Source organism: Triticum aestivum, chromosome 1B (assembly GCF_018294505.1).
Source record: "Triticum aestivum cultivar Chinese Spring chromosome 1B, IWGSC CS RefSeq v2.1, whole genome shotgun sequence".
NCBI classification, from domain to species: Eukaryota; Viridiplantae; Streptophyta; class Magnoliopsida; order Poales; family Poaceae; genus Triticum; species Triticum aestivum.
In genome coordinates, this window is record NC_057795.1 from 626,644,701 (window position 1) to 626,654,501 (window position 9,801).

Below are 9,801 nucleotides of genomic sequence, written 5' to 3' on the forward strand. Positions count from 1 at the left end.
CCACCCTTCCCCTTCTTCCTGCTTCTGTCAACATATCCTGACTGAACCACTGCTTTAACATCTTGCTCTTCCGCTGGCTTCTCTGTATCTAGACATGATAAAAGGGGGTTGGTCTCTTGCCTTGATCTTTGTCAGAACCTTGATCGATGCTAACGTTGCCACCATCATCTTCACCTACCTCTAACAAAGCTGCATCAGCATCAGGATCGATTCGCTTGTCACGTTTGTATTCTTGTTTTTCTTCTTGACCCTTTTTTGTCACATACTGCTCATAAGCTTCATGAAGCATCTCCTCCAGGTGGTGATTTTCATCAGAATCCATTTCTTCCATTTCCTGTAAAAGTTGAACATCATCTTTGACCTTGGTGTCCGTTGCAGCACCATCAGCCTTTGGTGGAACTTGCGAAGATGGCGGCAGGGCTTTCCTTATGCATGCGCGCTGCTTCAAGATATGCTTGAACTTTTTTTTATCCAGCACCTGTAAATCCTGGCAGAGGTATTTGACCTCATCTGTGGTGAGTTCATGGTTCTTGATGGGCAGAGATGCAGGATTATCAAATGAAATCTTAGTGAATGAACCAAGGAATTCCCGGAGTTTATGCGCCTCGGACCATATGAAATCTGATGCCAGAACAACTTTCTCCAGTACCGTGACTTCAGGTGCGTACCCACCACGAGTCCCCTTCTTTGCATTCTTATTGTCAAGTAGTACATCCTTAGGTGTGTTCTTTTCTGGATCCACACTGAACAGGTGCTTGATATCAAGAAGCTCTGGTTGAATCTTTGCAGGGGTTTTGGTTTTGTACTTCAGACAGATCATGTAAATTTATTTCCCTCAAAAAAAAAAGATCATGTAAATTTCAGCCGACGTGCCGTGACTCGCTGTAGGTTTAGTCACTTCGACCTTATCAAAAAGATGCTTCCCCTTCGCCTTGCCCATCGCCGCCGCGGCCGCCGAGACGGCGGATCGTGTTTGATTAGGTTTGCGGGTCCGTGCAAGAGTACTCGGTTCCGGCAGGGGTCGCGCGAGCCAGCACGCTAATTGGAATTCGGCTCAAACTCGGGAATGTTCGTTCACGTTGGCGTCCGTTTGGGTGCGGGACTCCCGTCAAAATCGGAACTAACCTATCCTTCCTTATATACGTAGCTAGGCAGCACGTAGTGCAGTACTCGCGGTGCCCCGACTACACCAGACGGTTGACGCAAATCCACCCGATCGATCCACATCCGCTTCTATCTATGGCGACGTCGACTCCGGCGTCGTGGTCAGAACTCCCGCCGGACGTGCTAGGCCTGGTCATCAACCGACTGGTTTCCTTACCGCGCCGCGCCTCGCTGTGGTCACGACTCCGACGGCACCTGGGTTTCCGCGCTCGCTTCAGAGAATGGCCGCGAGTCCGACGGTTTCTTGATTTCATCGCTGGCTTTGGCTTCAAGAAGGTGCGGCGTGACCGGCACTGGGTCTCTTTCGACCGCGCTCGCTTCCGCATGGTGTGTCGTTCGTGGCATCGAGCTATGCGCCGACACATTGCGGCTTCACGACAGGTACCCTGGATTGTCATGTCAGATGGCTCGTTCTTCACACCTTCGGATCCTGTTGGCACCTCCCCTTCCCGGCTCCCCACCTTGCCCAGCAATACAACATGCATTGCCTCCTGCGACGATTGGCTCGCCCTCGACCTCATCGATGACGACAAGATGCATAGCTACTCATTGCACAATCCGTTCACTGGCACCACCGTGTTGCTCCCCGAGCTGGATGCTATCATCGGCAATGTTTCCAAGATTTTCAAGGTCCGTAAAGTGCTCCTAAGGTCAACGCCTTCTGACATCATCGCTGTCATGACCAATAATTGGAATCATCCCCTTATCTTAGTCCGACCAGGGAAGGGTGTGTGGCTGCCTGAGCCACAAAGCGTCCCCTTCATCTACATCGTCGACATTGCTTTTCTTGGAGACAAACTATATGGAATCACTCGGGCCGAGGATCTAGTCTCTCTAGATATAAATTTTGATAGCGATGGCATACCCACAGTTACTAGTATCGAGCGCCTCATCAAGCACCCATCTGGCAATTACGATTTTGATGTGTGGCGCGATGTTGACGACAACAAGAATGATGAGGGTGGTAAGGACGAGGCCACGAATAATTATGAGGGCCACACTGAGGCGCCGCGTGAGCAAAATCCCGAGGAGGCCGCCTTAGAAGAACTTCGGAAGAAAACAGGCGATGACATGATTCTTGAAGGCGTAGTATGTTGGGTGGACGATGATGTGCCATACGAACCTAAGGATCTCATCACTGTCATGTGGCACTTAGTCGAGTCATGTGGGAAGCTGCTCATGGTGAGACGCCAACTGCATTGGCCTGCATATAGTATCAACTTCACTAGCAAGGTGGAGGTTTATGAGACAGGTGTCAATGAAGGCGCACAATGGGTGCTAGTTTCAGGTGGGCTGGGCAACCAAACGCTTTTCATCAGCAAATTCTTTTGCAAATCCATTTATACATGTGAAGACGGTGACCGCGAGGATCTTCATTTTATCGACACGGGTGAAAAGTACAATTTGAAATCCCAAACTATGAGCCCCACCTGGAGGGATTTTAGCTACCAAGAGTCTATGTGGATCTTTAGTGAGGAGCTAGTGGTTTGATATTTTTTGTAACAATATATCATTAGTTACGTAGGTGATCCATGGCAGTGGAGGAGGCAGGGGATTGGCTGGAGCCATGGCTTCCCCATAATCCCATGATTTCCTTTTTGAAGTTCCATAATCCCGTATTTCTATGCATGTGAGTGTGTGCGCGCGACGTGTGCTTGTTATGCTGTTAATCCCTCAAATTTTAGAAAAATATATATATGTCTGTATTGTTATAACTTGCCCCGTGTACAAGTTCATTTGGCCTCCTTCACATTTGGTTCTTAGCTCCGCCCCTCATCCATGGAGTATGCTGTTTTACGATCTGGTGTTTTTCAATTGGCCACTGCAGGCGCCGGCCGACCGGCACAAATTTCGGCCAGCCGCCTAAGGTAGACGCGAAGTCACCAGATACACCTAGCAGCCATTCATTCTTCGTCTCGCGCATGCCCAGTAAGAAAAAAATGGAGACGACGAGCCCATCGACTCTCGTCATCGACGCACGACCTCGAAGCACCGCCGGCTCATCGCCGCTCGCTGGTTGCAAGACCAGCGCCCACTGGTCCGCCCCTCCTATGAAGCAAAATCGTCTTCCAAACGCAGCAAAAAAATTGGCGGCCGTCAGTTCCAGCAATGCTGGGAGCGCCGGTTCAACATCCGTCGTAGCACCATTGGTGCATAGAAAAATCGTCGCGTGCATCAACGGCTCGCTGCTGCAGCTTTTTTCTCGCCGGTCTCCAGTTGAAGCTTTTCAAATATGTGCTTGAAGCTTTTGTGTCAACAATTGCAGATTTTTTTTGTTTTGCACTCCACGGTTGAAGCTTTCTATATTGCCGGTCGGAACTTTTCAAATATATGGTTGAAGGTATCGTGTGGAGGTTTGTCTCCCGCAAATTTCATGGGATTCGGTCGGCGTTTGTCTTCGACGAATCCACATGGATCCGGTCTTTGTTCGTGTGTCTATAGGTTGGACACTTTTGTTCTACGCGTCTCTTCATTGGTAGCGGCTACTGTTTTGGTGCGCTGGTCCTATGGGGCCTTAACACGATGATTTCTCAACTGTCTACTACAATAAGGTTTACACGACTCTGACGAGAGAGGGACGATGACAGCGGCGCGCCTCGGCTCGCTCCGGTGTTTATAGTTGTTGTTAGATGGTCTGCGGACCTGTATGTATTTTTTATTTCTGGTGTTTTTTGTACTATCTTGATCTTTGATAAATAGAAGGTTGTCTTTGCAAAAAAAAAAAAATGGCATCGCATATGGAGACCTCGCTGCTTGCTCTGTATCGAAGCCCATCACACATCCCCGATTGGTTCCCGCGGAAGGAAGGAAGTCAAGGCACAGGTGTGACGCCTGAGGTAGAGGCAACTGCCTATGCATGGGCGCGGCAACAGTCTATGCATGGGCGCGGCAACAGTCTAGGCTACAAGCCTTCCAAGATGCCCTGTCAGACTGCCCTTTGGAGGATATTGGCTATCATGGCGACAAGTTTACCTTTTTCAGAGGAGGACTGCGTGAAAGGCTGGACCGTGCAGTCTCGAATTCGGGATGGATGGATATGCACCCATTACGTGGCCTTATAAATCTGGATATGGGCAAGTCGGACCACAGGCCGATATGTTTGGATACAAAATACCTTGTGGGAGTCGCAGCTCAGCAGCGTCGTTCAGGTAGAAAATTTGAGGCAAGGTGATTAGAAGAGGAAACTGTGGAAGAAATAGTGAGAAAAAAAAAAAGAACGGCTTGGCAGAACGTTGTCGTAAGGGGGCTCTGTCCCTCAACCAGTGACAAGCTAGCAGCAGTGCATAAGGATCTCCACCAATGGGACAGAAAAGTTTTGAAGGGCCCTCACGCCCGACTGAAAGCAGCCCAGCAGGAACTAGAGGCACTAATGCGAGAACCCTTCGATGCTAGTACAAGGGCAAAACAACAAGAGTTGACGCTAAAAATTGAAAACCTCCTCGAGCAGGAGGAAATTTACTGGGCTCAGAGAGGGCATGCAAATTGGCTTTGCCGCTGAGACCATAATACCAAGTTTTTATCATCAGTATGCTTCGGCTTGTAGGCGTCGTAATTTAATCAAAAGATTGAAAGATAACAATAATGCATGGGTTGAGGGGAATGATAACCTCAAGCCCCTAATTTTTTTATTTATTTCCAGAATCTGTTCAATTCAGATGTAGGGTTGATCGATGAATCCTTGTTGAATACAGTCAAACCTGTGGTAACGGGACAAATGAATGATCTCCTAATTGCTCCATACACTAGGGAAGAGGTAATAAAGCATTAGTTCAAATAGGAGATATGAAGGCCCCCGGCCTAATGAGCTTCATGCTATCTTTTCTAAACGCTTTTGGCATATCATTGGAGAGGAGCTAACAGATGAAGTGTTACAAGCGATAAATAACACAAAGATACCAGATGGGTGGAATGCCACTAATGTGGTGTTAATACCTAAGGTGGACAGTCCAGAGATAGTTACACGGTTTAGGCCCATCAGCCTATGTAATGTGGTATACAAAATCATTTCAAAAATATTGGCTAATAGGTTGAAAAAAATCCTACCTAAGGTGATTTCTCCTACAAAGAGTACTTTTGTACCAGGTACATTAATTACTGATAACGTGTTGATCGCTTATGAATGCTTTCATTCGATAAAGAAGCTGTAAGGGCATATTTCTCCCTATGTGGTTTTGGTGATTGATGACAATGCATTTGCAGACTAATCTTGTGCATTGAGCATTTCAGATATCTCCAGTCTAGGCATGGGACGATTCGGTGCCCCTCGGAGCCTAGTGAAGACGGCGTTTCTCTACATTTCTTTTCAGTGGATTTGAGTCGTACGAAAGCCGTACTATTAAGAGGGGTCCGCTTCAAAAAGGTTTGGGTGGTATCAACACGTACACGTCTATTCCTTTGCACCACATTTCCTTTGCTTCTCTGGAGCACCGATCGTTTATCCGTGTCTTTGCAACATGAAGGACTCCAAGTGGTAGTGTGATGTGACATGCGGTAGTACTGCTCAAGGGAGCAGTACTAACGTAGAGGCCCACGGTAGTACCGGCCAGGGACGTGGTAGTACCGCTCCTCGGACGCGGTAGTACCGTGGCCTCCAGCTCAGTACAGTAACCCGTGCGAAAGTAGGGGCGGATCTAATTTTTTACACCCGCGCCCTACGCGGTAGTACCGTGCCCTTTATGCGGTAATACCGTGTCGGATTTTTGCACAGATCGAAACTCAGCGAAAGTAGCCACGGATGTAATTTTATTAGTCTGTGCCATCCTGTTGGAGATATGCCCTAGAGGCAATCATGTATGATGATATTTCCTATGTGTTTATGAATAAAGATAGTCCTTGGACATTATCAATGGCGTGTATCAGCAAGTACATGACTTGTTTGTGGGACTATGCATTGTATGATGACTGTCCTAAAAGGTCCCTAGTCGAAAGGGCTGTGTGGACGTGCAGCCGATTAGACTAGCATATGACACGGTTGATGGCTTGGTCTCACTAGCCATGGAGCATTAGATGCTAACCAGATAATATGGACTTGGGAAGGTCTGGTCGGATTCGACATAGTCGGATCCGAGTCGAGATAAGGTCCGATCGGACAGACCCAACTATGAGACGCAGCGATATGTCATATGTGAGTCTCTAGTACAACATATGTTCTATGTCCTAAGACCTGAGCTGACGCATGTACTCGGGATGGTGACAGACTTGCTTTGGGCCGACCAAACGCTACTCCGTGACTGGGTAGTTACAAAGGTAGGTTTTGGGTATGTCCAGTCCCATGCTGCGAGACATGGTCGGCAAGATGGGATTTGCCCCTCCGATCAGGAGAGATATACTCTGGGCCCCTCGTGTGATCCGACCAGGATAAGCATGGCCATGCGACAAGGATTATGAGATAATCCGGATAGGGGTCGGGATCACTGTAACGAGAAAGAGGTCGGGCTACCACAAGGATGACAGTCTCGCCTTGAGCCCGACAACATATATCGTGAGGAAAAGGGAACAAAAGTGTGACACGTTGTACAGGTTCGCCTAACAAGCTTCATAGTCTGCTTGGTGGTCGGCACGCCTTGCTAGAGGCCGCTACCAACCGTGTAGGTCGGAGGTGATCCGAACTGCGACCAAGCTGACTTGAACCTAAGGGGTCGTGCGCTTAAGGGAAGGAACCTACGAAGTCGGTTCGTAGGACACTGGTCGGATGTGATCCGAACTGGACTAGGAACGTGACCGAGTAGACTTTGGGCTTTAGGGTCCGTGCGAGGCCCAAGTGTTGAGCCTGTGACGGATGCCTATATAAAGTGGAGGTACGGCACACTCATGCGGTTGATCGCTTCGGCGCTACGACTAGGTTTTGCATGTGTTGCGAATAGCCACCTCCACTCGCCGCCGACTGTGTGATAGGACCTAGCAGTCCGCCGCACGGTGTTCCTCCTGCACGCGCGGATACCGTTAGAGGCGGTGCACTTGCACTTCTCCGGCGAACTTGTACGTGGGATCGAACGACCGGCTATTCGAGGGAGATCGGACGAGGAGGAGACGATCCACGCGGACGCGCTGCCCCAACTCTTCTTTCGCTGCACGGCACTGTGCGTCTAGTGGTAACGAACTGTGATCCATCTCCCGTAGCATGTTGCTAGATGTTCTACGCGTAGGAAAATTTTAATTTGCTGTCGACGCACCCTACCGTAGAACCCAACACTTCCTAGTCTGGACAATCCCTGCCATGTGGTAGTAACGCAAGGGCGCGCGGTAGTACCTCTCCGGCGGTTCTACCACTCGTTGCGTCAACGCAACATGGCCTCGTCTGGTCACTGCCATGGGTGCGGTAGTACTGCATGCCTTAGCGGTAGTACCGTAGGTTTGGTGCGGTAGTACCACATGTCGTGGGCTGAATAAGTGGATAACGGTTGGATTTGTCCTCTCACTACATAAGGGGGGGGGTCTTCTTCTCCAAGTCGATTACCTCTTCCATCCCTAAGCTCCATTGTTGCTCCAAGCTCCATTTTTGCCCGATCTCTCTCCCTAGCAAATCAAACTTGTTGATTCTCTAGGGATTGGTTGAGAAGGCCCCGATCTACACTTCCACCAAGAGAAATTTGATTCCTCCAACTAATCCCTTGCGGATCTTGTTACTCTTGGGTGTTTGAGCACCCTAGACGGTGAGGTCACCTCGGAGCCATATTACATTGTGGTGAAGCTTCATGGTGTCGTTAGGAGCCTCCAATTAAGTTGTGGAGATTGCCCCAACCTTGTTTGTAAAGGTTCGGTCGCTGCCTCCAAGGGAACCAATAGTGGAATCACGGCATCTCGCATTGTGTGAGGGCGTGACGAGAATACGGTGGCCCTAGTGGCTTCTTATGGAGCATTGTGCCTCCACACCGCTCCAATGGAGACGTACTTCCCCTCAAAGGGATGGAACTTCGGTAACACATCCTCGTCTCCATCGACTCCACTCTTGGTTATCTCTCACCTTTACTTGTGCAATTTTATATTGTGTTGTATCATTTGCTTGCTTGTGTGCTTTTTTGTTGCATCATATAGGTTGCTCACCTAGTTGCATATCTAGATAACCTACTTTGATGCAAAGTTTAATTTGGTAAAGAAAAGTTAAAATTTGTTAGTTGCCTATTCACCCCCCCCCAGTCAATTATATCGATCCTTTCAATTGGTATCAGAGCCTCGTCTCTTTTAAGGACTTTACCGTCCGAAGAGTATGGTTGACACCGTACACGGTGAGGAGGAGCACCCCGGTGTGAATCATTCCTTGTCTACGGCCGATGGGGGATCCCCGGTCTCACGTGAGTAATTCAATGCGTCTTTGGACACATTGAAAACCTCCATGACGACCGAGGTCAAAGGCATGTTCAAGGAGTTTCTTGATGGTCTTAAGTTATCCACCGCACCGTTGGAAGTGGTCGCTCCCACTAACAAGGTGGCGGATGCTAACTCCGATAAGGGGGAAGCTTCGAGTGATAAAATTCCCTTGCCTAGTGGTAGAAGTGGAAACGGCATCTTTGCCCATGTTGAACCACCTCTTACTTATGGAGGACCGGTTCCCTCCACTCATTTAAATCATGTTGGTCCTCCTCCTAAGTTTGTGAAAAATGAGGATTTTGCCGCTTGGGTCTACCGTTTTAAGTGTCATTTAAATCATAGTAACACTAACCTTTGGAGAATTATTGAGCAAGGTTTTTACCCGCATGACCCAAGAAACTTCACCCCTAGAGAAGCCGCGAATAATCAATTCAACGAGTCTGCTCTCTTCATTATTCAAGATGCAATTCCACCCAAAGATATTGCTCATATCCGACCTTTCACCGTGGCCAAGGAAGCTTGGGAACATGTTGTTTCCATTTACAAGGGAAGCGCAAGCATTCAACACTCCAACTATGAAGTGGTGCAAGATGAAGCCGATGAGTTTGAAATGAATGAAGATGAAGAACCTTGTGAGCTCTACCGGAGATTAACCACTCTCGCGGTCTCACTCCGAGATCATGGGAGAAAGGATACGGATGACAATTGGATCAAGCGCAAGTTTCTCAAGGCCATGATGCCCTACCACAAGGCCATGTCATCCGTCATCTGTCAAAGGCCGGACTTTCATACCTTGTCATCAAGTGAAGTGTTGGATGAGTTTGTTGCTATGAGAATCTTGGACAAGACCGCTGACAATGCGGGGATGCGCTCTCAATGGGTGAAGAAACCCAACCTTGCTTTGAAGGCCAATGCTAGTATGGAAGAGGAGGATGAAGAGGAAGAAGAGAAGAGTAATCTCGAAGATACAAAATATGATTATCATGAGCACATGGCTCTCGCTTCAAGGCAATTTTGGAGCAAGAAGAACTCAAGGCCCAACTTGAACAAGAACAACTCAAGTGGCACCAAGGGCAAGCAACGTGTGAGAACATGTTATAATTGTGGCAATGTGAGCCACTTTTTGGCGGAGTGTCCTTACAAGAAGTGGGAAGACAATGGTGGCAAGCTTATTCGAAAAGACAAAGCCAAGTCCTTCCCCAACAAGAACAACTTCACCAAGAAGACTCCTCCCAAGGGGTTTGTGGCACAAGAAGAGTACAATGAGGATGATGATGATGATGAAGACGGTGGCCTCCGTTGCCATTGCCACAACTCCACGGGTGTCCC

The 9,801-nt window shown here is 48.5% G+C and overlaps 1 pseudogene; it reads right to left on the minus strand.

Moving 5' to 3' along the window:
- The window catches only part of LOC123080785 (adoMet-dependent rRNA methyltransferase spb1-like), a 2,344-nt pseudogene extending 1,524 nt beyond the window's left edge, over positions 1 to 820 (minus strand).
- Positions 821 to 9,801: the final 8,981 nt, after the last annotated feature.